The sequence below is a fragment of the Panthera tigris genome, chromosome C1 (assembly GCF_018350195.1).
Source record: "Panthera tigris isolate Pti1 chromosome C1, P.tigris_Pti1_mat1.1, whole genome shotgun sequence".
NCBI classification, from domain to species: domain Eukaryota; kingdom Metazoa; phylum Chordata; class Mammalia; order Carnivora; family Felidae; genus Panthera; species Panthera tigris.
The window spans coordinates 147,243,377-147,269,310 of record NC_056667.1 but is presented as its reverse complement, the minus strand read 5'-3'; the positions used below and the strand labels follow the sequence as shown (position 1 = coordinate 147,269,310).

At 42.4% G+C, this 25,934-nt stretch overlaps 1 protein-coding gene across 6 annotated transcripts in view; it reads right to left on the bottom strand.

Moving 5' to 3' along the window:
* Positions 1–25,688, bottom strand: part of TANC1 (tetratricopeptide repeat, ankyrin repeat and coiled-coil containing 1) — a 238,939-nt gene extending 213,251 nt beyond the window's left edge. For all 6 annotated transcript variants that reach the window (XM_042994515.1, XM_042994519.1, XM_042994522.1 and 3 more), the window contains exon 1: positions 25,578–25,688. The gene's annotated coding sequence lies outside the window, so the exon portion shown is untranslated. The remainder of the gene's footprint in view (positions 1–25,577) is intronic.
* Positions 25,689–25,934: the final 246 nt, after the last annotated feature.

The following is a 25,934-nucleotide window of genomic DNA, read 5'->3' as shown; positions in this document are numbered from 1 at the left end:
CATACTGACATCTCCAACTCCAATCCAGTACCACATGGTTCACTGTAGCCTTGTGCCCCTGCTTATCTGTAACTTCCCTCTCCAACAGCAAGAAAATCTGGGTCCCAGCATCCACCATCATTTATTTGTTAGACCCCTGAACACATGTAAAGCAGTTCATAATTGCTAACCTGTACTCCATGAGAAACAATCTTACCAACTACAATAGTGTCTACTCAAAAGACCATCTTCCAAAGCTGTCAGGTCTATGCTTTTTGTCCCTCATTCCTTTCAGTGAGGTTATATCATATAACTATAATACAGGTAGATTCTTTTGTCAAAGTCTGCATTCACGCTGAGACACATACCCGCACACACATGCACAGTCCTCTTTTTGTTTTTTAATGTGCATACAATTCCTAAATAAAATTATTTTTCTTTTCTAGCTGTACTGATACCTGACAAAACTGTAAGACATACATTGTACACAATGTGATGTTCTGATATACATAAATTATGAAAGGATTTCTCCCAAGTTAATTCATATATTTGTCATCCCAGGATCGCTTGGGTGGCTCAGTCAGTTGAGCGTCTGGCTTCAGCTCAGGTCACGATCTCACGGTTCGTGAGTTCGAGCCCTGCATGGGACTCTCTGCTGGCAGCATAGAGCCTGGAGCCTGCTTCGAATTCTGTGTCTCCCTCTCTCTCTCTGCTCCTCCCTCCGCTCATGCTCTCTCTCTCTCTCTCCTTCAAAAATAAATAAAAACATTAAAAAAAATTTTTTTTTTAAATAAAAGGCTCCTGGGTGGCTCAGTCAGATGAGTGTCCGGCTTCGGCTCAGGTCATGATCTCACAGTTTGTGGGTTCGAGCCCCGTATAGGGCTCTGGGCTGACAGCTTAGAGCCCGGAGCCTGCTTGGGATTCTGTGTCTCCCTTGCTCTCTGCCCCTCCCCCTCTGACGCTCTGTCTCTCTCTCTCTCCTTCAAAATAAGTAAATAAATAAAAACATTAAAAACATATATATATCTGTCATCCCACATAATTACCTCTTTTTTTTTTTTTGGTGAGAATTTTATGTTCTACTTTCTTAGCAAATTTATTTCATTAGTTTATGCAGTATTACCAACTATAGTTGTCCAACTTCAACTTCAGTTACCAACTTGTGTCCTGAAGATCCATGTTATATATCAGATCCTCAGACTTTATTCATCTTATAACTGAAAGTTTGTACTATTTTATCAAACTCTATCCCTCCCATCCCCCGTTCACTATTTTTCTACTTTCTTTCTATGAATTAATTTTTTTTTGAAATGATTTCACATATAAATGGTATCATGCAGTGTTTGTCTTCTTCTGTCTGGCTCATTTCACTTAGCATAATGCCCTCCAGTTTCCTACATGTTGCCACATAGACTACAATTTCCTTCCTTTTTTAGGGCTGAATATTATTCCATTGTGTGTGTGTGTATATATTTTTTTCTTTATCCATTCATCCACTGATGGACACTTAGGTTGTTTCCATAAGTTCTTTAGTGTCTATTTTATATAAACAGTCTATTTAAATATGTGACATCCCTTTCTATTAGTATATATGTTTTATTTGATCCTTCATTCTTTAATACTTATTTCTGAGTGGACCCCACAACAACTAGAACAGTCCCAGACCATGGAGATTACTCAGATACTAATACAATAAGCAGATTCTACAAATGTATCTTCTTAAACTACTATATTGATGTTAACAGAGGGGAATGTTCACTACAGTGTTATTTAAAATTCAATAACAAGTGGGACGTCAGTGTGGCTCAGTCGGTTGAGCAACCAACTCTTGATTTTGGCTCAAGTCATAATCCCAGGATCGTGGGATCCAGCCCTGTGTGAGGCTCTGAGCTGAGCACGGAGCCTACTTGAGAGTCTCTCTCTCTCTCTCTCTCTCTCTCTCTCTCTCTCTCTCTCTCTGCTTCTGCCCCTCCCCCATTCGTGCACACTCTCTCTCTCTAAAATAAGTAATAAGTAGTTTAAAAAATTATGTTACGCCTATAGGCTGGAATACGACCAACACACAACCATTACAGATCATTGGTAAAATACATATTAATATGAGATAATATGCACCATATGTGTACATAAAAACAGCAAACTATACAAAAAGTACAGCATGTAATTTAACATATATATCATGTGCATGTATGCCTATGAAAAGAAAACACTGAAGGAAAGAGCACACACCAAAAAATTATTTTTTAAGTTCCTTGTCTTTTTTTTTTTTTTTTTTTAATTAAAAGTAAAGAAGAGAAGACTTTGCTGTGTGAAAAACTTTAAGGAGGATTTTTCCAAGACACAGGTGTTGGTCCAAAGAGGAAGAAACAAAATCAGCAGCTGTGTCCTGAAGGTCCACATTGCATCCAGGTAGGAGATGTAAATAAAGAAAAGCAAGTAAAAGGCATGGCTGTGGGTGTCCCCAGGTCAGTCATAATCTCAGACTAACAAATAAAAGGCAGGGACAGTGGTGTTTGCACTAATATGTTCACTACAGGCAGAAGTACAAGAGTGGAGATGGAGAAGTCTGGGAAGCATCCTGAGAAATGTGGGTGCTGGATGAAGCTTTCAAGGGCAGGAAAGATTTAAGTGAGAGGAAGAAAGGAGGTGGAGTGCGAATGGAGACAGGTTATTAATAAGTGCACCTATCTGGAAGTTTTCTCATTATCTCATTCTATAAAAACCCAAGGAAGATCCTAAGCAATGGCAGCCATTTGGGGAGCTTCAGTTTCAAGTGTCTGACCCTCTGGCTACCCGCCATCTGGCCAAGTGCTTGGGGGTGGGTGGGGAGGATTACCCAATAGGATCTGGTTAGCCTGTAGCAGATTTGATAACACTCAAGTGGCTGATAACAGGAACCCAGCTCTGGGTTTTCAAAGATTAACATTTTTACATTGGAATTTACACTCCATCCCTACAATTTTTGCTTTTTAAAAGGGAGTAAGACAAATAAACACTGGTAACCAGCCATTACACTGGAAAGCTCAATGGCAATAATGACCGAATTTCAGCTTGTCATAATTCTTCAGTGCACCACACTGTGCCCACCACCTAGCCACCTCTAGGGCCGGATCACACACGGCGTAAACACAGGGAGAGAATCTTCATCTCAACTTTAAGAGCTCAGGAGGAACTAGTATGTGCCGGACGTCTAACTGGACAAGGCAGCAGATGTTTCACACATTGTCCCTCAGTCTTCACAACCAGTGAGGCAAGGATTAGTCTTGGAAATTGCCACTCGGTGTGGAAATGGCAGAATAAATTCACACTCAGCTCTGTCCAGCTCCAAGCCTGTCATCTTTCCACTTAGACTGGTGTCAGGTGTTTCAACAAACTCAAAAGCAGACTTAAACACACCTTTAGTAGCACTCTTTAAAAAAAAAGAAAAGAAAAAAAAAAGTTTTCCAATCCATTTTTCCCTCAAAATAGTTCTTTTACAATATAATTCATATACAATGCAAAACATTCAATTTTAAAATCTAAAGCATATTCTCAAACCCCAATAAAGCTAACCAGTTATGATTTAGCAAAATAATATTTTACAAAGTCCACAAATAAGTTAACTTGATTACAAGTTTTTTAAATGATTGCAAACCTAAAATATTAAGAAGTCAACATTTTTCAATATGAAGGTCTCAAATTGAGCCATGAACATCAGCACTGATGTTTTCTTCCTTCTCAGTAAGAACTAAGATAGTTTTGGGGCGCCTGGGTGGCTCAGTCGGTTAAGCGTCCGACTTCAGCTCAGGTCACGATCTCGCGGTCCGTGAGTTCGAGCCCCACGTCAGGCTCTGGGCTGATAGCTCAGAGCCTGGAGCCTGCTTCCGATTCTGTGTCTCCCTCTCTCTCTGTCCCTCCCCCGTTCATGCTCTCTCTCTGTCTCAAAAATAAATAAACGTTAAAAAAAAAAAAATTAAAAAAAAAAAAAGAAAGAACTAAGGTAGTTTGTGTTCTAAAATATATTACCCAATTCCTCTCTTTACCCTTTCTTCTCCCCTTCCACTCACTCTCCCCTCCCCACAAAAAGAGATCCTGCTCCTACAGTTAACTGCAAAACAACCAATCTATTCTGTGATCCATAAACCACAAAATAGGGACTCCTGAGTGGCTCAGTCGGTTAAGTATTTGACTCGATTTCGGTTCAGGTCATGATCTCATGGCAGTGGGGTGAAGTCCCATGGCTGGCTCTGCGCTGGGCATGGAGCCTGCTTGGGATTCTCTTTCTCTCTGCCCTCCCCACCACCACCAGTAAATAAAAAATAAAAAAAAATAGGGGCGCCTGGGTGGCTCAGTCGGTTGAGCATCTGACTTCAGCTCAGGATCTCATGGTCCATGAGTTCGAGCCCCGCGTCGGGCTCTGTGCTGACAGCTCAGAGCCTGGAGCCTGCTTCTGCTTCTGTGTCTCCCTCTCTCTCTGCCCCTAACCCATTCACATTCTGTCTCTGTCTCTCTCAAAAATAAATAAACATTAAAAAAAAAAAATTAAAAAAATATATATATAAACCTGAAATAAAAAAGGCTAGGACCCACTGATAGTTTAATCTCCAATGTCCTGAGACAGAAACCTCCCTAGAAAGTTTAAACGAGGTATGTCAAGTACACTAGAGTTCCTTTGTCCAAATCACCTGAAAAATTTTTCATAGTAAAATGATTTAATTTCTTAAGCACTCTTTAAATGATCAAGAGTGATAGTGTCAAACACACACTATAAACGTTTGGAATATCACTGCCAAACCATAGCACATTAATTCACACAGGAGACAGCAAATCCTATTTGTTATGGAGTAAAGTGCAATTCAGGACAAAAAACAGTGTCTTCTCTTTAGACAAACCAAAGGAGAACTTTAGTAACTAACTTTCTAAAAGTTTAAGAAAAAAGTTTAAGGGTTCAAATTTGGAGATGGAGAAAAGGGCAATGCCTGTGTTTTTTATTTTTTTTAAGAGCAGAGGAAAATGCTTTAATTTTTTTAATATGGTTTATTAAAGTAATACATAAATGAGGAAAAATAGTATAAAAGTATTTTTTAAATAGGGAAAACTGTTCAATCTTACCACCCAAAGTTCTTTAAGACTTTTCTACGTACACAAACCTATTAAAGGAGCCTACAACCTCCACATAGAGCCTTAAGTGTGTCAAACAGTTACATAATGCATACTTTGAAGAAAAAAAACATAAATGCAATTACAGCATGCATACTATGCTGTAACCTGTTTTTCAAAGTCACAGTAAATAGAAGACCCCTTTCCACATCACCCCACTCAGTTCTCTCTCACCCTGTACAAAGCTGCTTATTATTCCATTGTATGGGTAACCAAGTTTTTCACCAAGCACCTTTTCAGGTAAATATTTGGTTTCCCCACTTTTTTGCTATTAACCAATATTGTAATGAATATCCATGTAATGAAACTGTATTTATACAATTATTTTCTTCATTCTAATTTCTAGAACTAGATTTTCTGGGTCAAAGAGCTGGCATGTTTTAAATTAGCACATTGAAAGGCTGCCCTCCAGAAGAGTTGTCCCCATTTATTCTCCCAACACTGTATGAGAGTATTCATTTCCCCATCACTCTTACCAACACCTCAAACCATAAGGGAAAAAAAGTTATATTCGCATTGAATAAGCCCCTACCATGTGCTGGGCACCATCTTAAAAGCTTTGCGTGTATTCTGATAGCCCTATGGAGGTAGGTGCCCACACTCTTTATACCTGCCTCCCTAATGGGAAACTAATGCCCACAGATGTTAAGCAACTTGCCCAAGGTCATACCACTTGTCAAACAGGCTGCTGGGGCTTGAACCCAGTTCACCCATTGCCAAAACACACACCAGAGCAATTAAATATCTCAAAAAGATCAAAATCCTCCTCACTCATTCTAAATGGAACCCAGCCATCTCTTTCCCCAGCAAAACCTACTGAAAACTCTGACTTCAAGAAAAGTGGAAAGGCAGCTGAGATCAGGAGAACCGAATTCAAAACTGAATTCAGCCACTTTACAGGTTGCTGCTGCGTGAGTCTGGGAAGACTGCTTAACCTGAATCTCTTTCTTTGGCTGAAAGCTGCACATATCTACCATCTCTACCTTCACCGCTGTTGTAAAGCCCAAAAGGAACATTCATCCTTTCATAACTACTGCTGAGACCTCTCCCTGGGCAAAGGGACCATCCTACCTCTGAGGGTCTAGGAAGAGACGAACATCAACTCAGAAAACCAACACACCTACTCTAGAGAGCACTCAAGCAGGAGTGAGTCACCGGGGTCACAGGGAAAGGAACCACAGCGTTCCACAAAAAAGAGCAGCTATTCAAAAAGATAAGAAAAACACAACACCCAGGAAAATACATGAAATCGTACAAACAGAAAATCCTCTAAGTAAATGCACATTTTATTTAGTCGTATTTTTTACAAAGGCATATACAAAGAATAGAAGGGAATCAAATCCTGGACGCTGCATCAAGCAAACAGTATTTATTCTTTTCTTTCCTCTTCCAAACTTTAGCATTATTTAACATTTATAATCCTTAAAACATTTTAATTGCTGTGAGAACAGATGAAAGTGATTAATTCTGACTGAAATAATGTATGTAAAAGTGGGAAACTCTAAAACGCCCCATGAATGGTATTATTGTCAGAGCATGAAATAATCTAGCATTCTGCATAATAGCATTACAGTGCGGTAGCCCAAGTTATTTTTACACTGCCGCTTGGTTTCCGGCTCACCTGATAATGTACATTAGTCATTTCTTTACAGTATTTTTCTTTTTTAAAGAAATGCATGCATGTGGGAAAATGGCCCAACGGTACAAAAGGGACTGTAGTAAAATGTAAGACTGTCCTCTATTCCAGACCCCCGCATCCCTCCCAAAGGCAATCACCACTTCTATATACTGATATGTACTTCCAAAGATACTCAATGCATACATACCTTTTGCATTTAACAATATTCTTGGAAGTTTTTCCTTAAGAGCACATATAAACTGACCTCATTCTTTTAACATCTGCAGATCACTCTCTTATGTGGATACACCATCATCTATTTAACTCAGACTATGCGCTATAAAAATGCCTGACTGGGGCGCCTGGGTGGCTCAGTCAGTTAAGCATCCAACTCTTGATCTCAGTTCAGGTCTTGATCTCAGGGTTACTGAGTTTGAGTTCAAGCCCCGTGCTGGTCTGCACTCAGCAAGAAGCCTACTTAAAAAAAAAAAAGAAAAGAAAGAAAAGAAAAATGCCTGACAATGTTATTAAACACTATTAACATAATTCTTTCTCCTTACATTTTGATTTTTCATCCTAGCAAATTTCACATCTTCTAAGTTTTTCAGCAAGGCCCATCAGGCCCACCAGTACCTTCCCAGACACAGGTTCTCTGGGCTCCTTCCCCAGTATTTCCTGCTTCCAGCCAAACCCAGGCTGCACACAGTGCTCCCAAATGCTCCATGCATTGCTCATGCTGTTGCTTTAGCTGCCACCCATTGCACCTTCTTTTGCTTGGTTAATTCTTATTTAATCCCTTCAAGAGAGGCTTAGGTATAACCTTCCAGAAAAAAAGGCTCTCCCACCCCTCTGGGCACCTTTTCTGGCCTCCACCACAGCCCAGGGCTTGCACTTAACCTCCTCGTGATGAATCTGTATGTGTCAGCCCTGGCCACTAGCTTTTAAATTTCTCCAGGAAAGAAACCATTTTATTAATCCTTGTGCCTGCCAGAGTTTAACATAATATCTGGCACATTAAATATATTTAATACTGTTGATTCAAGCTAGAATGAATAAGGAAGCTCCTTAAAACCTGTTAGGTGCCAAGCCCTACTTTAAATGTACTGCACAAACATTATTTCTCCCTGAACACAATGATACCCAGTTTACAGATGAAGAAACCAAGGCCCTGAAGTTAAACTTGTCCAAAGGCAATAAGAGAGGGCTGAAATGTGAAGCCAAGTCTATTTTATTCCAGAGTCATTGATCTTTCCATTATGCTGTCGGCCACAAGATCTGATGCTGAAAGTTCAGTGAGGAGGTGGAATATGCAGTCCTGAAGGGCAGGACATCTTCATAACTGTTGTGGGTAATCCAAGGGCACTACAGTCCCCCCAAAGAAGCCAGCCAAATGGCACTAAACGGCAGAAAACAAAAAGGAAGTTATGAACAAGCAAATCTTGTCTATAGCATCCACAAATGTGCACGTAGCACACCCTGGCAGTCTTTCGGGAGCCATTCAAAATAAAGAAGACAAGCCGACTTAAACAGCCGCGATATCCCTGCTTAATCCCACCAGCTCGCTCTCCCAGTGAGCACTGTCTGTCATAGTACATGTTTTTCTTCCCACCCCCAACTCCACAGCATCCACAGTCCTCATACCACTTGCTAAAACTGATCTTTGGGCCTGCACCTGTAAAGGATTGAAAAGCTCACCAATCCTGCACAGACAGAGCCACCCCTGGAAAGGCCCAGGAGTGGGCGAGGGGTAAGACAGAGGGCAGCACTACAGGAGCAGTTACCAGGGCCCTATAAACCTGCTAGGCAACCTACCGTCAGATACGGACCCTCATCTGCAAGGTGAGCAAAGTAAGAATGCCTGCTCCTTTCTTACGGCCTTTGAGAGTATGAAATCAGACCATCTAAGAATAACCACTTAGCACAGAGCCTGACACCTATTCCATGAATGAACAAACCAACCAGGGAACAAGCCGACCCCCTCCTGTCCTCCGCACCAGGACAGGGATAAGGAAAAGCGGTGGGGAAGCCCTGTAACTAACACAGGAAGTATAATGGCATTTAGCAAAGGTGGGGACACAAGAGGAAGCTGTTCCTCCCTCTCACACATGATAAAAATGAACCTTCAGCAGCAAGCAGTTAATGAACCCAAACCTTACTCATTAGGTGAGACAAAGCAACAAGAATTATCCAAGGGTGACCATACACCAATACAAAAGGCACACGGGCTGAAAACAAAAACCAAAAAACCCTTTCTCTCCTATTATAAGCCACAACCAAACAAAAATGCCTCCTACCTCTTTAGGAAAGGTAGAATACGGTAGGTAATGTTGTAAAGAAATGCACTGCAATCAGCCCTCAATACACTGCGGAGTGGAAGAATTAGGCGCTTAACGTGTGACGAATAAAGCACATTCCCAGGTCTGACTCTCCCTCCCAAGATTAAGGGAGTAAGGCTGGGTTTAGACCTAGGTGTTTTGACCTTATATCTCTCATTTCCCAAACAACCTTCAGAAGTACTCACATTCCAAAGTCACAGAAAACAAGGTCATGGAAGCTGGGTAGCATGCCAGGGTCACACTGAGATAATTCACAGTCAGGTCACACTGAGGTGGGACCCAAACCCAGTCTGTTTGGCTTCAAAGCCTTCACTCACCCCAACACACATGACTCAGGGGATGGGCAATGTGAATTAAAGGGGGTCAAAAGGTACAAACTTCCAGGTATAAAATAAATAAGTCCTGGCGATGTAATGTACAGCATGGTGACTATCATTCACAATACTGTACTGTATACCTGAAAGTTACTAAGAGAATAGATCTTAGAAGTTCTCATCACAAGGAAAAACTTGTAGCTATATATGGTGATGGATGTTAACTAACTAGACTTATTGTGGTAATGATTCCACAACGTATACAAATATTGAATCATTATGTTGTATACCCAAAACGAATATAATATTGTATATCAACTATATCTCAACAGAAAGAAAAAAGACACAGTGACAGAGAGGAAAGAGGGAGGAGATTAGGCCAGGGTCATGACCAATAACAAAGAAATGGTCTAATGACCAGTTGGTTGACCATGTTTGATAACATTTAAGATCCACCCTCTTAACAATTTTCAAATATGTAATTTTACAGTCACCATGCTATACATTAGGTCCCCATTCAGTGACTTTCTGATCTGTGACCACCTAGGCCATTCCCAGGCAAACCAAGAGCCCCAAGGCATTATTCCTCACTCTCTACATGGCCAGGTTCCCTCTTCCAACCTCTTTATCATAAGCAAGGAAAATACTCATTATCTAATTTCCCTAGAAATCTCTTGCCAAAAGTCCACTTAAAAGGCAAGCCAAACCTAATATTGGGGGCTTGCTACTTTTGAGCATTAATCCAAAATACTAAATAACTAAAAAATGACCTTGGCAAAATTAAATATGAATGTTAAGTTCCTAAAAACAAGCAATTTTCCAAGGTGTCGGTTCTTACTAGAGAGAAACATCATATTAAGGTGCTATCGAAAGCCCCCCTGAAAGAAATGAAGTTAAAAGACAGCCTAGACCACACACAGCCAAACATTCTCAACAGTATGATGCTCTTGTTACCTGTCTGGCTCAATCCAGGATCCCAGGATCTTACTATAAATGCAGACTGCCAACTCACTCCAGACCAACTGAAACACCAACAGGCAGGGCCTGGAAAGGGCCCTTCAGAAGAAGGGCAATACAACACACTTTAGGACTAGGGTCTATGGGAGGAAGGGCTCATTACCCATCCCCCCTACACAAGTTCTAGTCCAAGCCTACCCGGAGGACTTCAAGGAGTTCCTACAGGGAGGCTGGGAAGGGCTTCAGGAACCAAATCTCCAACTGGCTACTGGGAATTTCCAAATGGGTATCCCAGAGGGGCCCCAAACCCTGTCCATCCCCTCCTCAGAGAGGCCTCTGAGGGGTATCACCGATCGTGCACACCTCGATGCCGGGCCTAGAAACAGCCTTGCCCTCTACCTTTAGTCAGCCGCCAAGCAGCCCTTTCTATTCTGGAAGGAGCTTCCACTCTGCTGCACAAAGCAGCTCCCATGAGCACCCTTCTTTGTGTTCTCATTCCCTCTGTCATAAAAGCACAATGGCACTGGACTGTCCAGCTGAGTTCAAACCTTGGCTGAGCCAGGTTACTCTGAGCCCCTTTCCTTCTCTGCAAAATGAGGGTGAGGACAACAGGACTCTGTGAACAGAGTTCTGCGACAATGAAATGAGCTAATGCATCCTAAATGCACAATAAAAGGTGCTGAACTGACATTAGTTCTCTTCCCCCACTAACGCAGGCCCCAAACATCATCTCTCACCTGACCTACTTCAAAAGCCTCCTAACAGAGAGCCCTGCCGCCCATCTGTCCCCGATCCAGTCTCTCCTCCATACCACCGCCGCCAGAGCTTTTCTCCAACACACAGCTCTGATTACATCATCTCCCTGCTTTCAAACCTTTGACAGCTATCACTTGCTTTACAGGATCAAGTCCACACTTCTTAGCCTAGCATGCAAGGCCTTTTGCAATCTGGCTCTCTCTCCTCCCTGCCACTGTACCCAAATGCCAAGCACCATCTGTTCTAGTAACAAAACTCCAAACATGACTTGTATTTTCACGCCTCCCTGCCTCTGCCGGTCATGCTCCCGTCACGGAGAGCCCCTCACCCCCTTCCCCAGTTGGCAAAGTGCAACGCATCCTTCACCCCCTCCCTGAAGTCTTCCTCAGCCACCAGCTCCTCATCTGCTTCCTCCTCCTTCTCCCCCTCCCCTTCCTTCTCTACTCTCCTGCTCCACACCTGCCTTCTAATATTTGTACTATGTATGCACTGGCCTCCTCAGACTGAGGCACAGAGCTGGGCTTCAACCTCAGAAGGGCACAACGGCAGCCCTCAAAAAGTATTTGTTGGAAAAATTATTGCAAGCCTTCCACCAAATGAAAACAGTTTCTGATTTGTCAGTTAACACCTTCATGGTAACTTTTTACTTCTAAAACTCATAAGGATATTATATTCCTTGAGCTAAGATTGCTCTTAATGAAGGAAGCAAAAAAGTGCTGTGTAGATGAATGTCTTTATAAATTCCATCTGCTTAGAGCTCAATCACTATCCCTCTAGAAATGATATCTCCTCCCTTTTGCCATGATGGGAGAGGGAAATCACATTCTCTGATTCTTCCTGGCTTGACTTTCAGTATGTGGAACCGGACAGCTTAAGGAGTCCCTCTTACTTAAGCAAAACATTTCAGAAACGAAGGGATAAACAAAACTTACTTAATGGTAGGAAAAAAAAGTGTAAGAAGTTCAAGTGCGCTGGACCTGTGTGCCCTTGGGGAATCCGGTTCATTCTCAGAGAACAGGTGTCACCTGGGCAGAGAACAGTGTGAGTACTGGTCTTCCTGGGACCTGCTCTTGCACAAGCCATTAACAAAGTCACATGTCCCAAGACTCAGAAACAGCTGACTGGAAAAGAACACTTCTTGGTTCACCCAAAATGCCAAGGAGTCAAGCCCCATAAATGTCTATTTATGCTGCCTCCAAAATGTGTTCCTTGACTACTTTCCATTTGAAAGTTAAGATATATTAACTGTCTCTTTACGTGAGTCTTTAACAAGGCACAAGCCAGGAAGGAGAATCTCTCCTCCTCCCCACTATGAGGCTCCTGAGGCCCTTCAGGGAGTCAGGGAAGCACTGACCCCTCTCCTCCACAGGAAGGCTGTTCTCCTGGTTTGGCAACAGCCCTGTTCATAAACACACACAGATGACTTGAGTGTGGTGCTACAGGCTTACTTCATCTGGGTAAAAGAAAGCGTATTATTCTACCCGACACTCAAACAACAGTCTACACAAGTTCGCAGAGCTTCTCATGTTCTCACACACCTTAGTAAATAAATGGATTTTTAAAATACTGATTTTCATTAAAACCAGTTTGTTAGCAACAGCTTCATGCCAATAACAAAATATCATTTTTTCTCTGGTTCCTTCTCCTAGATTACCACCTAAAAATATCCCACTTGTTTGCTGAAAACATTTCATATAAACATCTAATTGTTTTAATACAAACAACGAACCAACTTATAAAGATTATCTTGAAATTGGTGTGTTATCTGGACTTCTATACCAAGTCCCTTAAAATTAGCAATTTTAAAAATACTCAGAATAAGCAAAAACTTCCATTCAATTACTGATCCAGAATGCTGAGCTTAAAAATATGGTTAAGAGGAAAAGAAGGAAGAAGAGGATGTGTTTTCGGCACCTATAAGCCAAGCACAGTGCTAAGCGTGTTATATAGGTTCTCACCTGCATCTTGGGAGGAAGCCTATGAAACAGGATTACTACCCCATTTTACAGGCAAAGAGACAGAGGTCAAGTAAACTGTCCAGAATCACACACAAAACCACAGTTCATCTGACTTCAAAGATCATGCTTTTTTCACTATACCCTATTTATTTGTATTTTTAAAAGAGGTGGAGAAAAAAGAGAGTGCTATGTGTCTATTTTTAGTATACTACTATAGTTGCAAAGTACTGTCCAAGGCACCTCATTTACAACAAGCATATTTCAATATATACAACAGTATTCCTACCCTCTAAGGGATTAAACACAAGAATGTGCTGGGAACTACCTATGATAGCTATCATTCTTCACACAAAGTTACTTTATACATGCCAAACTATTCTTCATTAAGACACACAAAATTTCTGATTTTAATTTTTCCCAGACATACAAGCACTTGGAAGGACATCAAGGGAAAAAACTTAAATATCAAATTAAGTTAGCAAAGTCAGCTACAGTAGGAACTTTTATTTACATGTCCAAGTTTCCAAGACAATGTATGTATAAAATTATTACCCTGAGAGTGTCCTTAGATTTATGGCTGTACCTGAAATTAGCATAAGCATTTATCAGAAAGATATTAAGATTTATCCAACAGAAGTAGAAGTAATGCATATTCTTAATTAATGTGCTTAGAATAAATTTTTATAGAATAGTGTTTTACAATCACAACTCAGATACCTTGTCATTCTGAATAAAATCCAACCATCAAAATGTTTAACACTCAAGCCATTTTAGCCAATAGGCTCATGGTTTATAATCTTAAGATACACTGAAAACTTACATCCATTTAACCAGACCAACTATTCAGAATACCACCACGTTTCCAACCACAACTGGAATAAATTAAATTTGCATCCACTTGTTATACTAATAAAATTAATTTCCAAACAAACTCTAAGCCATTATATATATGTGTGTGTGTGTGTGTGTGTGTGTGTGTGTGTGTGTGTATGACCTACTTATGAATTGCTAAATTAAAATGCCTGTTCTCAAATCATAGGGAGGAGAAAAGCATAGTTTAGGACCTGTTCTTGCCCAAAATATTTAACCTAAATTTAAACCATGCCTTGAAATCTAACCTCGAATTTATAAGAAATACAGCGGGCAAAGGACAAGGTACACAACACCACAAGGAAACAAATTCAGATATAGGACGTCCTACAAGTTATCTTCTAAAAGTCAGGAGGGAGAGGGAGGGGGTAGTGAAATAGCATTTTTCTACATTTAAAAAGACTAAAGGTGGGGGCACCTAGGTGGCTCAGCTGGTTAGCGCCCAACTCTTGGTTTCAGCTCAGGTCATGATCTTATGTTCATGAGATCCAGCTCTACATTGGGCTGCACACTGACAGCACGGAGCCTGCTTGGGATTCTCTGCCCAAGGATTCCCTGCTCCTATGATAACGCTTGCTCTCACTCTCTCTCTCTCAAAATAAAAATAAATAAACTTAAAAAAAAAAAAAAAAAAGACCAACAGGCCAAATCAACAAAAACACACAGTGCTATATGTAAACTTTATCTGGCTCTTGATTTCAGCTCAGGTCATGATCTCACGATTCGTGGGTTCCAGCCCCCCCACTGAGCTCTGCGCTGACAGTGTGGAGTCTGCTCTGGATTCTCTCTTCCTCTCTCTGTGCTCCTCCCCCGCTCACTCTTGCTTTCTCTCAAAATAAATAAACTTAAAAAAAAACTGACACTAAGAAATCACTGTTAATTTTATGAAAAGTGATAACAAGGTGGTGGGTTTTTTTTTTTTAAGTCCTTAGTTAGAAATGCATACCAAAGTTTGTCAGGTGAAATTAAATGATGTCTGGGATTTGGTTTAAAGCTATTTGACCATATCAAACAACCCAACATTGTTCTCTGGCAAAGATGCTTTGCAAAAAAAGTTTCTACAACTCAATGCATTTGGGAAATGCTTAAAACTCTGGTTCCCTCCAAGGAGATTTACAATAAATATTTAAAAAAATGGTGCTCAAAAGTCCTGCAGCTAAAAAGAAAACTACCAAGGCCCTCAGATCTCAGAGTTGGTGAGATCGAGCCCCACTGTGGCCTCTGCACTGATAGCATGGAGCCTGCCTGGGATTCTCGTTCTCCCTCTCTCTCCGCCCCTCCTCCGCTCGAGTTCTCTCTCTCTCTCTCTCTCTCTCTCTCTCTCTCTCTCTCTCTCATGAGTAAATAAATGTTAGGGGAAAAAAACAAAACTACCTATTTTACTTTGGTTAACCCCAATCTTCCCACTTATTTGAACATAGAACCTTTTTTCAGTGCATTAACATCTACTAATTTCCTAAGAATTGCATTTTCCTTGGAAACTCCTTTGGGAATTGCTGCTTTATCTAGCTAAATCACTCTGAGGTAAGGCTCTCTTAAGTCACATGCATGTTCTAAGAACCCTGAATAATTAAAAAACTCACAAACTCCAATAATAAAATAATAAGAGTAAATAAATAATAAATAATTCACAATTTTATTTGCAACTTAAAAGCCTCTCTCGCTTTCTCTGTCTTTTGCATCTGTAAATAAGTACATGTGGACTCTTTAAGTTAGCATGTTTTCATTTCTAAATCGAACTCTGATTTTTTTAGTGTTTATTTATTTTTGAGAGGGAGGGAGAGCGAGAGAAATGTGAGTGGGGGAGGAGCAGAGAGAGGGGGAGACAGAGGATCCAAAGCAGGCTTTACACTGACAGCAGAAAGCCCAATGTAGGGCTCGAATTCACAAACCGTGAGATTATGACCTGAGCCAAAGTCTGATACTTAACCTACTGAGCCACCAAGTTGCCCCTAAATCAAACTCTTTCTACAATACAAAATTGCCACTACAAAATTTCCCTCAAGTGGAGTTAAATTTTACTTATTCAAATCTATTTCCTTTTGAAATCTACAACGGAAGAGATTTCAAATTCATAAGTTGTCAAAACACACCTAGTTTTTTTCACTTTCAAAATGTCCCTGAGAGATTTCTTTTTTTCTTTTAAGTTTTTATTATTTATTTTGAGAGTGAGTGAGAGTGCACGGTGGGGGAGGGGCAGAAAGAGAGAGAGAGAGAGAGAGAGAGAGAGAGAGAGAGAGAGAGAATCCCAACCAGGCTTCTTGCTGTCAGCACAGAGCCCAACATGGGGCTCGATCTCATAAACCATGAGATCATGACATGAGCCAAAATCAAGAGTCAGCCACTTAAACAACTGAGCCACCAAGGTGTCCCTGCCCTGAGATATTTCAAAGGCTCCTCAAACCCTCTCCAATGACTCCTCAAAATAAGTTAGTGGTTTCACAGTAACAAAACACAAACCAAACCAAAACCAAACAAAACAAAACCTGAAATCAAAACTCTCTGACAGTCTTTCAGGTAGTTCCTAAGGGCTTCTAACAATTTACCTCAAAGTCCCCCAGATTCCCATCTTTCTGCACCAGACGTGGTCCCATTCTTATCAATGATCTTTTGAGTACTTGAACAACTAGATCCCTAGACAGATTCACCTTACCACAAATTCTATCTACTCCACGGCCAAAAGTTTAAAAGCAAGCTTTCAACTAATATCTGCAGTTCATTTAAGAAAAAAATGTGTCCCATTCCATTTAAGAGCCTCCACACTTAAAAAGTCTTTGGAAGTACACTTAAAAGAAGACAAAAATTGCTAACACAGAAATCTGAGCTAGAAGTCACTGCTATAAGGAAACAATAAAATTTATGTATCCCTTGCATCTAGGAGGCAATTTACAATGTTCAAAAGCCTTTCATACACATTCTGTCATTTGACCCTCAAAACCCTGGAGAGATGTCTGTTTTCCATCATGATAGCATATATCTAACATGGCTCAACTTGAAAGCCGACAACTTGTCAACCTTCAATTATCCTTACCACAGAGAGAATAACGGCATATGCAATCTGACTCAGCTGAACCACGGAGAGGCCATCACCTCCAGCTTCTCAAAGGGGACACTGAGGCCAAATCCTACCGTGGGAGTTCCCCCATGATTTTGTTTGGTGCTACTTGCAGACAGCTAACTGTCCACAGGCATTTAGGTTGTCACACAACCCATGCTCCAGGCCTTGCCTTTACTCCACAGGAGAGCAGACTCTCCTTTGAACTGACTGCACCTGCCTAGGATTGTCCAGGGAGGTTTCTACAGCATCAGCCCACCAACCTCCCCATTTTTACCCATGTCAGTGTTTCCACATGAAAGAAGAACAATGTTTAACTGTGCACAACACATGAGAGGGCAGACAAAAAACCTCTGGAATAAAAATGTCCTGGGTTTGGACCCTGGATCCTCCTGTCTTGGCCATGTGCATTCCTTACCCTCAGATCCCTTACATGTATATGGAGCACTCAACCTCCTAAGCCTGTTGAGAAGTGGAGGAGAGAGAAGCTCCCCACAGTAACTGGGTTCTCCACCTGCCTCCCTTTTCTCCCCGGAAAGGGAAACAAGCAATTTAAAAAGCTGACTCAGGCAAGACAGGACTCCAACCATCAAGAAGCTATAACCCATAGGCAAAGTAAGCAGGCCAACAACTTAATAATAAAAGGCAAAAAGAAAAAAAACAAAACATTGTAATTGTTCAAGTAATGTGCTGGGGACTAAACAGAAGCAACCATGTAAATGCAGAAGGGGGAGATCAGAAAAATATTAACAAGGAAGCAGTATTTACTTGAGCTAGTTCTCGAAGGACAATGAAAATGTAGTGGGGGGAGGGGGGGAAAACAGCATCCCCAGAGGCAAAATTTATAGAAAGGATATGACAGTTATGGAATGGGCCCCTAGCTGAAGTGTCATTTGCAGAGACACAGAGAAGACAACTGGGTCTGGAAAGGAAAGTTATGAGCCAGATCATGGAGAATCTTGAAAGCTATGAATAAAAAGGGAACAACCATGCCTCTCACCTGACCTTGAATGGGTTATGCCTTCAGCTACAAGTAACAAAAATTACATAACTACAAGTGGCACGAAAACATGGTCTCAAAACTTTTTGGATCATGCAGCCCTAAAAGTAAAAAAAATGTAAACATGTACCCCCAACATGTTATAAGTTGCATGTAATTTATGCATAATTAAAACACTAGACTTATGAATTACAGGTGTATGTAGTATGTACATTATAAAACATCTATTAAAAACTTTTTAAAGGATGAGAATGATTCAAATAGCATTTGCAAGTTTATTTTTATTAATACAAATTCATATACAATTTTTGTACCAATTTACTAATCTGATTTAAAAGTCATTTCCAGGACGCTTGAGTGGCTCAGTCAGTTAAGCATTGGACTCTTGATTTTGGCTCAGGTCATGATCTCACCATGAGTTCAAGCCCAGCATCAGAGCCTGCTTGGGACTCTTTCTTCTTCCCTCCCTCTCTCTACCTCTGCCCCTTCACCACTCCATCTGCCTCTCTCTCAAAAATATAAATAAGTAAACTTTAAAAGTCATTTCTTAATCTCACAATAAGACATTTTCTTGTTCCTATAGCCTCAGATCATTATCATTAAACTTTCTTTGCAAGAATCTTTTTAAGCCACTTGCCCATTCTGTGGGAGTCGATTTACTTAAAAATAGATAATATAATCCATAAACCCGTTTACACAGATAAAGTACATCAAAGGCAAGAATGAGAGTACCACTGGCAATTCCACCAGGTTGTAAAATGCCAACTCATCCCTCATGTAACCTAAGAAACAGGAGACTTTCAGATATGGCAAACAGTGTCAATCCATCTATTAAATATTAGTAAAGCTTTTTCTTTTCTGGATAAAGTTCTAATATTTTCTTCCTTTCCATGATCTAGCACACTCTACTTGGAGATAACTGCCTCAAACAATAACAATAATAAAAAATAATGCTCACATAAGAAGTTCTGAGTCACAGTGGTTTTAGGGTTAGTAAATTCAGCAGCTGAAAAAGGTCACTGTGTTCTTAGGCACCATCTATCCTTGAACTCTGTGATCCTCACAGTATCAACCTGTTCTATTTTGCTGACCACCTTTGGTTCCTAATATGGTGGTACCCAAAAGGTGTCACATAAGTATTCATTAACCAGTCACTGGCAACAGGTATATTACTAAAGTTGACTTAAATCAAGATTCACTCCCTCAGGCAAAGGACACACCCAACTTACCTTGAAGTGAATGGCCAATGGAAAATTAATCAAAAGCAAGATTATGATACCAAGTAATGTGGAAATTATTATAGCAGTGGCCCTCATAAAGAATCATGTAACCACCAGGGCATGAATGAGCCTAGGCCCAGGCGGAAAAACCACCCAGCTGAGCCCAGCTCCAACTTCTGAATCCAAACCAACTAAACAGTAGTTGGTTTAAACCATAGGAAGGAAAGGAGACCAGGATGGGGAGTGCTGTGATTTAGCCATCCCTGGTATAACAATCTGCATGCAGGATAATGGGGGAAGAAAAAACTATACTGTTTCATTGCCACAGATTTTTTTAAATTCAAACATCTAGTTCAGTGTAAGCAAGCACTCAATAAACATTAATAATTGACGTTACTCACCCCCAAGTAATTTAGAATAAAGCATGGCAAAGAGAGGGGAGTATAATGGGATACATGATAATAATAACCAATTCCCGACTTTTTTGCAGTAATTCACTATCCTGTTACACAAGTGCCTGTATATGCAGCAATTCAAATCTCCACAGAATGTGGAAAAGTCTCAGACTGTGGAGTGTATATCACAGGAGCATTAAAAATGTTCTTACCCTCTGACACATTGGTATGTTGTTATGACCAGCAATACCACTTTTGGAAACATATCCTACATTAAACAGCTAGCTCTTTTTGTTTAGCCGGTTCCCTCCCTCTTCCATTAACAATAACCTCCTTCTTTGTGGGACACTTTGTCTCCCCACAGTCCCATCTTGTGGGTCTAAATGGAGACTGCCGATCGTAACTCTCCTTTGGCTGGCATCAGGCCAATCTGAGTTCTCTCCAGGGTTTTCCCAAATTGGAACTAAGAGCAAAGAGTCAGTTTCTTGATGATGGGAGGTTCTGAAGCTACCAGCAGCCAGGTGCCCCTATGTGGGGCAGTGTGCTGGACCCTATAATTTAATGAGTAAATCAGATCTGAGCCAAAGGGCTCTTAATGCCTAAGAGGTATTTCTTTTCAACACACCTAAACGTCCAAATGGACTGGCTAAATAAATTATGGTAATGTAGGTAATGGATTTACCAAATAGCCATTAAAACAGTGCCAAAGAATTTACTGATATGACAGGGGAAAAAAAGCACATTATACAAGTATATACTGTACTCTAAACTGTGCAGATATATGCACCCTTGTATGTCAAATCTTTTTCACATCTCTTCAAAAGCACATGTAATAAAGGACCCTGTTTGCATGAGTAGGTATGCATGAAAAGAATATAACCAAGTGTTTCTTAGAGACTGCCCTACCCCCACCTGGACTTACAGAGGTAATAAGCCACTGTTCATGATAGGTAAGTAACCCTCAGTGTGCTGGGGTGGGGCAGGAAAGGTGGTGAGTCACTGTGGCTCTGGGCTATACAACTGAACATACTGGGTTCACATCTACATACAACTGTGGCCAGAAGATTTTTACTGATGAATTCCTTCACAGTAGTGGCAAATATCTGTACTAAAATCCAGGGACCATGCCATCCTTCTACAACAATCTTTTAGTCCTTGACATTCTTGCCTATGGGACTCTTCTTTGCAGAATATTCTTCTTGATTATGGGACTCTTCTTTGCAGAATATTCTTCTTGATTACACACACCTGCCAGAGCCCTTAAAGACAACGTCTACTGTAGAAGAGCAAACCCCATCAATACCGCAGCCTAGCCAAACCAGAACCCCTTTCACTCTCCACAAGATAATATTTCCTGATAGCCTTCTTTATCAAAAGTCTTCCCCTATCATTCAAAACCCAGTCTCCTGATAATAAAAAACCAGAAGCTATTCTTCTGCTTTGCTACTCCTGTCCCCTTCTAGTACACTGATAACAAAGTCTCCCAACTTCACTAGCAAATACGGGTTCATAATGCTCTCTCTGCTCACACACACAGAAATGGCAGCCTTTACAGTCAGGCAATCGATACTTCTTGGTACACACTCTTTTTTGAGGTTTAAACCCCACTGCTTAACTTTCTGAAGAGGCAGTCTTCGGAGAGTAAGTTTAAAAAGCTAAAGATGGACAGGCTGCTCAGACATAAAAGAGCCTATAGCTTAGCACATAATTTTATTTTAGAACCTTTTAAAGAAAATCCATACCAGCTTCCAGATGAGTGTCAAGTTGCACTCAGTGCTCTTAAACAGGCAAGCAAGACACAGCACAAACATTTAGAGTCACGGTGAAAACGGGTCACCTGCATCCTACTACTTACTTACTTCTTTACCATTAAACCAACAGCATAAGGGAAGAATTTATGTAGCACAAAAAGAGCTGCAAAATTAGACTTATCCAGACATCAGTAGAAAGAGCCCAAAAACGATGACACCAAAAAAGGGACATTTATATCCAGGCTATATTATTCCGCTGAGAGATACCAAGATGAAAAGCAAATGATACGTTCATTTCTTATTTTAAAAAAAGACATACAGATTTGAGGATTGACTTCCTTAAGAATGCTGTCTGGGTTACTAGTCTGGATTATAAATCACACTAGACCCTGAAGCCTACTTAATAAAAGAAAAGTTGAAAATAAACAAATGATTAATTTGAGGTATGTGAATTTCTGAAACTCTCTTGGGGAGAAAGTTTTATTACCATTATTACTGGTCTGTTTTTAATCTCTGACATCAAAGCATAGATGTTAACCCTGGAGTTCTGAAACCAGAATAACCTATAAATGAAATACTGTGAGAAACTGCCACATATTAACAATTAGTCTGTTTGTCAAGTTTTGCCAATTCTCAGGTGTCTCCCTAAACAAAAGGGGTGGAGAAGAGGGGGAGAATCCGAGAACCTAGGTTCAAGTTCAACTCCACCGTTTGTAGATGACATCTAGCAAACTGATCTAACTTGCTCAGCCTCAATTTCCTAACTTGAGAATTAAGGGTTAAAATTATTTAAGTAAAGCCCTTTGTAAATCCCAAAACACTGTGCTAATATTACAGCACAGGTTCCAGAATGCCTATATTTCTCAAACTCTTGGAAAACTTTAGGGCTGAAAGATAATCCCATTTTAGAGATGATAATGATGAGAAAATCAAGACCCAGGAAGGTGTTAGAGCCTTGTACAAAAACACTTTTGTAAAGTGGTTGGGAGGAGGTTCTAATTTTCCTCCACTGAAAAACACATTTAAAAGACAATCAAACAGGGGTGCCTGGGTGGCTCAGTCAGTTAAATGTCCAACTCTTGATAGCAGCTCAGTCATGGTCTCCCAGTTCATGAGTTCAAGCCCTGCATCAGGTTCCGACTGACAGTGCGGAGCCTGCTTAGGATTCTCTCCTCTCTCTCTGCTCCTCTCTTTCTCAAAATAAATAAGCTTAAATATTTTTTTAACAAAATCTCTCCCCAGCAACACACACACACACACACACACACACACACACACACACACACACATCCTCTGCTTCATTTTGTCTTTGTAAACTTTACGCCTATAACAAGTTAAACTAAACTTTCCATCAGAAAGATAAAAATAAAGCCATTTCTCTTACTGTGAGGCTCACAGACAACTTTCACCCCAACCTAGACGAAGCCTTTACACTTGGGTTAGAAATGGCTAGAAGAAACATTGACATAACATTATAACCTCCAGCTAAGCTGACAGGCATCATTATAATATGGATTATAGGGGCACCTGGGTGGCTCAGTCGGTTAAGCGTCCGACTTCGGCTCAGGTCACGATCTCGCGGTCAGTGAGTTCGAGCCCTGCGTCGGGCTCTGGGCTGATGGCTCAGAGCCTGGAGCCTGCTTCCGATTCTGTGTCTCCCTCTCTCTCTGACCCTCCCCCGTTCATGCTCTATCTCTCTCTGTCTCAAAAATAAATAAACTTAAAAAAAAAAATTATAATATGGATTATAGTTATACCAGGCCAGAGATACTGGTTTTAATGTTCCCTGGGAGATAAAGAATTAATCAGCAACTCTGAAGGGGCTGTTGCCTAAAAAAGGACAATTTAATGGAGACAATTTCATTGTCTTTAAAATTGTGCCCTCAATCACCCAGTATCAAAAACCCACTATGGCACCAAATAAATTGAGTGTGGTGAAAGAGACAAAATGTTCTTTTTTCTACAGGCTCTTATGGGAAGCAGAAAAGGGCTGACTATGAATCAGTTATGCTTTAGTTCCACGATGGACATAAATTATGATGATTTGGGCGTTCTGGTGGTTAAACCAGGAAAGCAGGAAAAACAGTGCTTCCAAGTCCCAGCAAAAGTTAACTTTGTGGCATCACAGCTGAAAGCCAGGGTCATGAAAAAGTAACCTTACATTTATTTCTGGACTTTCCTGCCCCACTAAAATGGATGACACTATTTCCCATCCCTTATTGTCAAATCACAACATTCCGGAAGCCTGGACCAAGTTCACTTGGCAGGTAACAGGAGCAAGGCTAGGAGGAAGTCCTGAAGGATGTCAGATACCACATTTCCTTTACTGCTGCATACTTTTCATCTCAGTACCACCAGGATATATTTACCTTGAGTTCTGACTAACACCCACCAAACATTCTGGCTGACAAACTCTGCAGAAGCTGGCATTGTCTCAGGAAGGTCCCTCCTGAGATCCTTAAGTAGATTAGATGAGTAAAACATTCAGACTACTACTATAATGACCATCTCTCAGTCACTCATAAATTCTCTCATTCCCAGCAATCAAGAAGCAGCTGTTAAAATCCAGGAATCTTCCTAGTAGCAGATCTAAAATACCTCCAAGCTGGCCAGTGGAGCTTCACAACTGCTGCTTCTCCTTCCCCTCCCCCATCCGGGAGTGCCAGCCTGGCAGGAATAAAGATGACCCAGGAAGGAAAAAACAAACAAACAAACAAACAAACAGCCAGAGTAACGGATCTGGTGAAAGCAGAGATGCAGACTCCCCTCATTTTCACTACAGAGAAATACTAACTTTCTGTACCAACTAACCAGGTTTCCCCTTTCCTCTCCCATCCCCACCCCCTCCAAACACATCAACTTCTGCAGTCTGGTGGTCTGGTATTTCCAGAGTTAGTGAACTCAGCAGTCCTAAACCCTTTCTCAAAGATTCTGAACAAGGCACTTCCTTTCCGTGCCAGAGTTCGAGGCCCATCCACGGTTACATTCAGCTTGCCTTTACCTTGCAACCTGCCCAGACGGCGCTGCTCCTAGGGTCAAGTTCAAGATGAAGGTGCCCTTCCACCTCCCCTAGTTGACTCTAGCGGGGACAGCGCGACCGTTACGAGTCACCGGAGGCACAATGATCTAGGGCTGTCAAGAGTGGGCTGGAGGGGAAGACTGTGGCCGAGCCCAGCGTCCTCTCAACTCCTGGCCACGGCGCGGTATTTCTACCCGGGCACCGCCGCATTTCTTCCCCGAGCCTTACACAATAAGTCAAGTAAGTTTTGAGACTGCCGATCCTTAGACCTTTCTGTCTGCAAATACGCCACACAATGCCTAGGGCTTCCTTCCTCGCCAGCCGTTCCGGAAAGCTGCCGCGCCAAAGCGGGGAGCCCCCCAAACTCCCAGCGCTGAGCGCCCGCACCCCCAAAGTCTTCCAGTAAGACGCGAGCCTTGCCGTAAGTCCCCCCAAAAGTGACCACTCTCCACTATCCAAGAACCGGGGGATTCACAATCCTGATACAATCATCGTCTTTTTCAGCTCCCCCTCAATGTCTAATCTTACCCTCCCCCCCACACACACACACAAAAAAGAACGTAGATATGCTAATCGCGGTGTTTTGGAAAGGAAGCAATGGACTTTTAGCCCAGACTGGGGCAATACCACAGCACCCCCCCACACACTCCGCTCTCCGGCTTAAGTTCACCCGGCAACTTCGCGACTCGCGCTCCCCTACACTCCGGGGGGCGCCCTGGACCCCGAGGTGCCAGGCGCGCTTCTCCTCCGCCTCCCCTGCCCCAGGTACCAGGCGCAGCCCAAGCCCTTGCCAAGCCCGCGGGCTACAGAGGAGGCGGGAAAGGGGGCGAGGAGGCGCGCCGGGCGGGGGTGGTCCCGAAACTAGCGTGCTGCCGCGCGTTCCCGCTTGCCCCCGCACCTCAGTCCTGCCGGGGACTACTCGGTCCGGCACGGAGGGGACCGCGAAGGGAAGGCGCCGACTTTCCCGGGCCGGCAGGACCAAGGCCCGGGGCGCCCAACATGTCCAAGCCTATCCCCGGAAAGCTCCCGGGTGTGCCCAGCCAGAGAGGGGGTGGGGAAGAGAGGCTCCAGAAACTTTCCCACATGCTTTTCAACTCTCCCCATCTCCCTCTCCTCCTCCGCGGGACCCTCTTCTCCCTCAGCACCGCAGCAGCTGGCGGTGCCCGGGACGCATGGAGTCCGGCGGCGGCGCCAGGGCGGCGGGAGTTACCTGCCGGGAAAGTTTCCAGCTCCTCGGCGCGGTTCCCTACCCCAGGGCCGGGCCTCGGAGCGCGGCCAGCTCGGCGGTCCGCGGTTGCCTCTCCTCCTGCTCCCGACGCGGCCAATGCTCCCGCAGCTGCCACAGCGAAGGCTGCGTTCTGGCCCGTCCCCCCGCCTCGCGCGGCCCACACCCGGGCCTCATTGGCAGCGCGAATCCCCGCCCTTGCGCGTGTTCCCGAAGGCACCTTCCTCTCGCGCGCCCGCCCGGGCCGCGCCTCCCGCGCCCCTCCCCGCCCCGGGCTGCGGCGGCTCCCGGGACCCGCTGGGGCGCAGCGCGCGAACTTTCCGCCGGGCGCGGGCGCAGCGC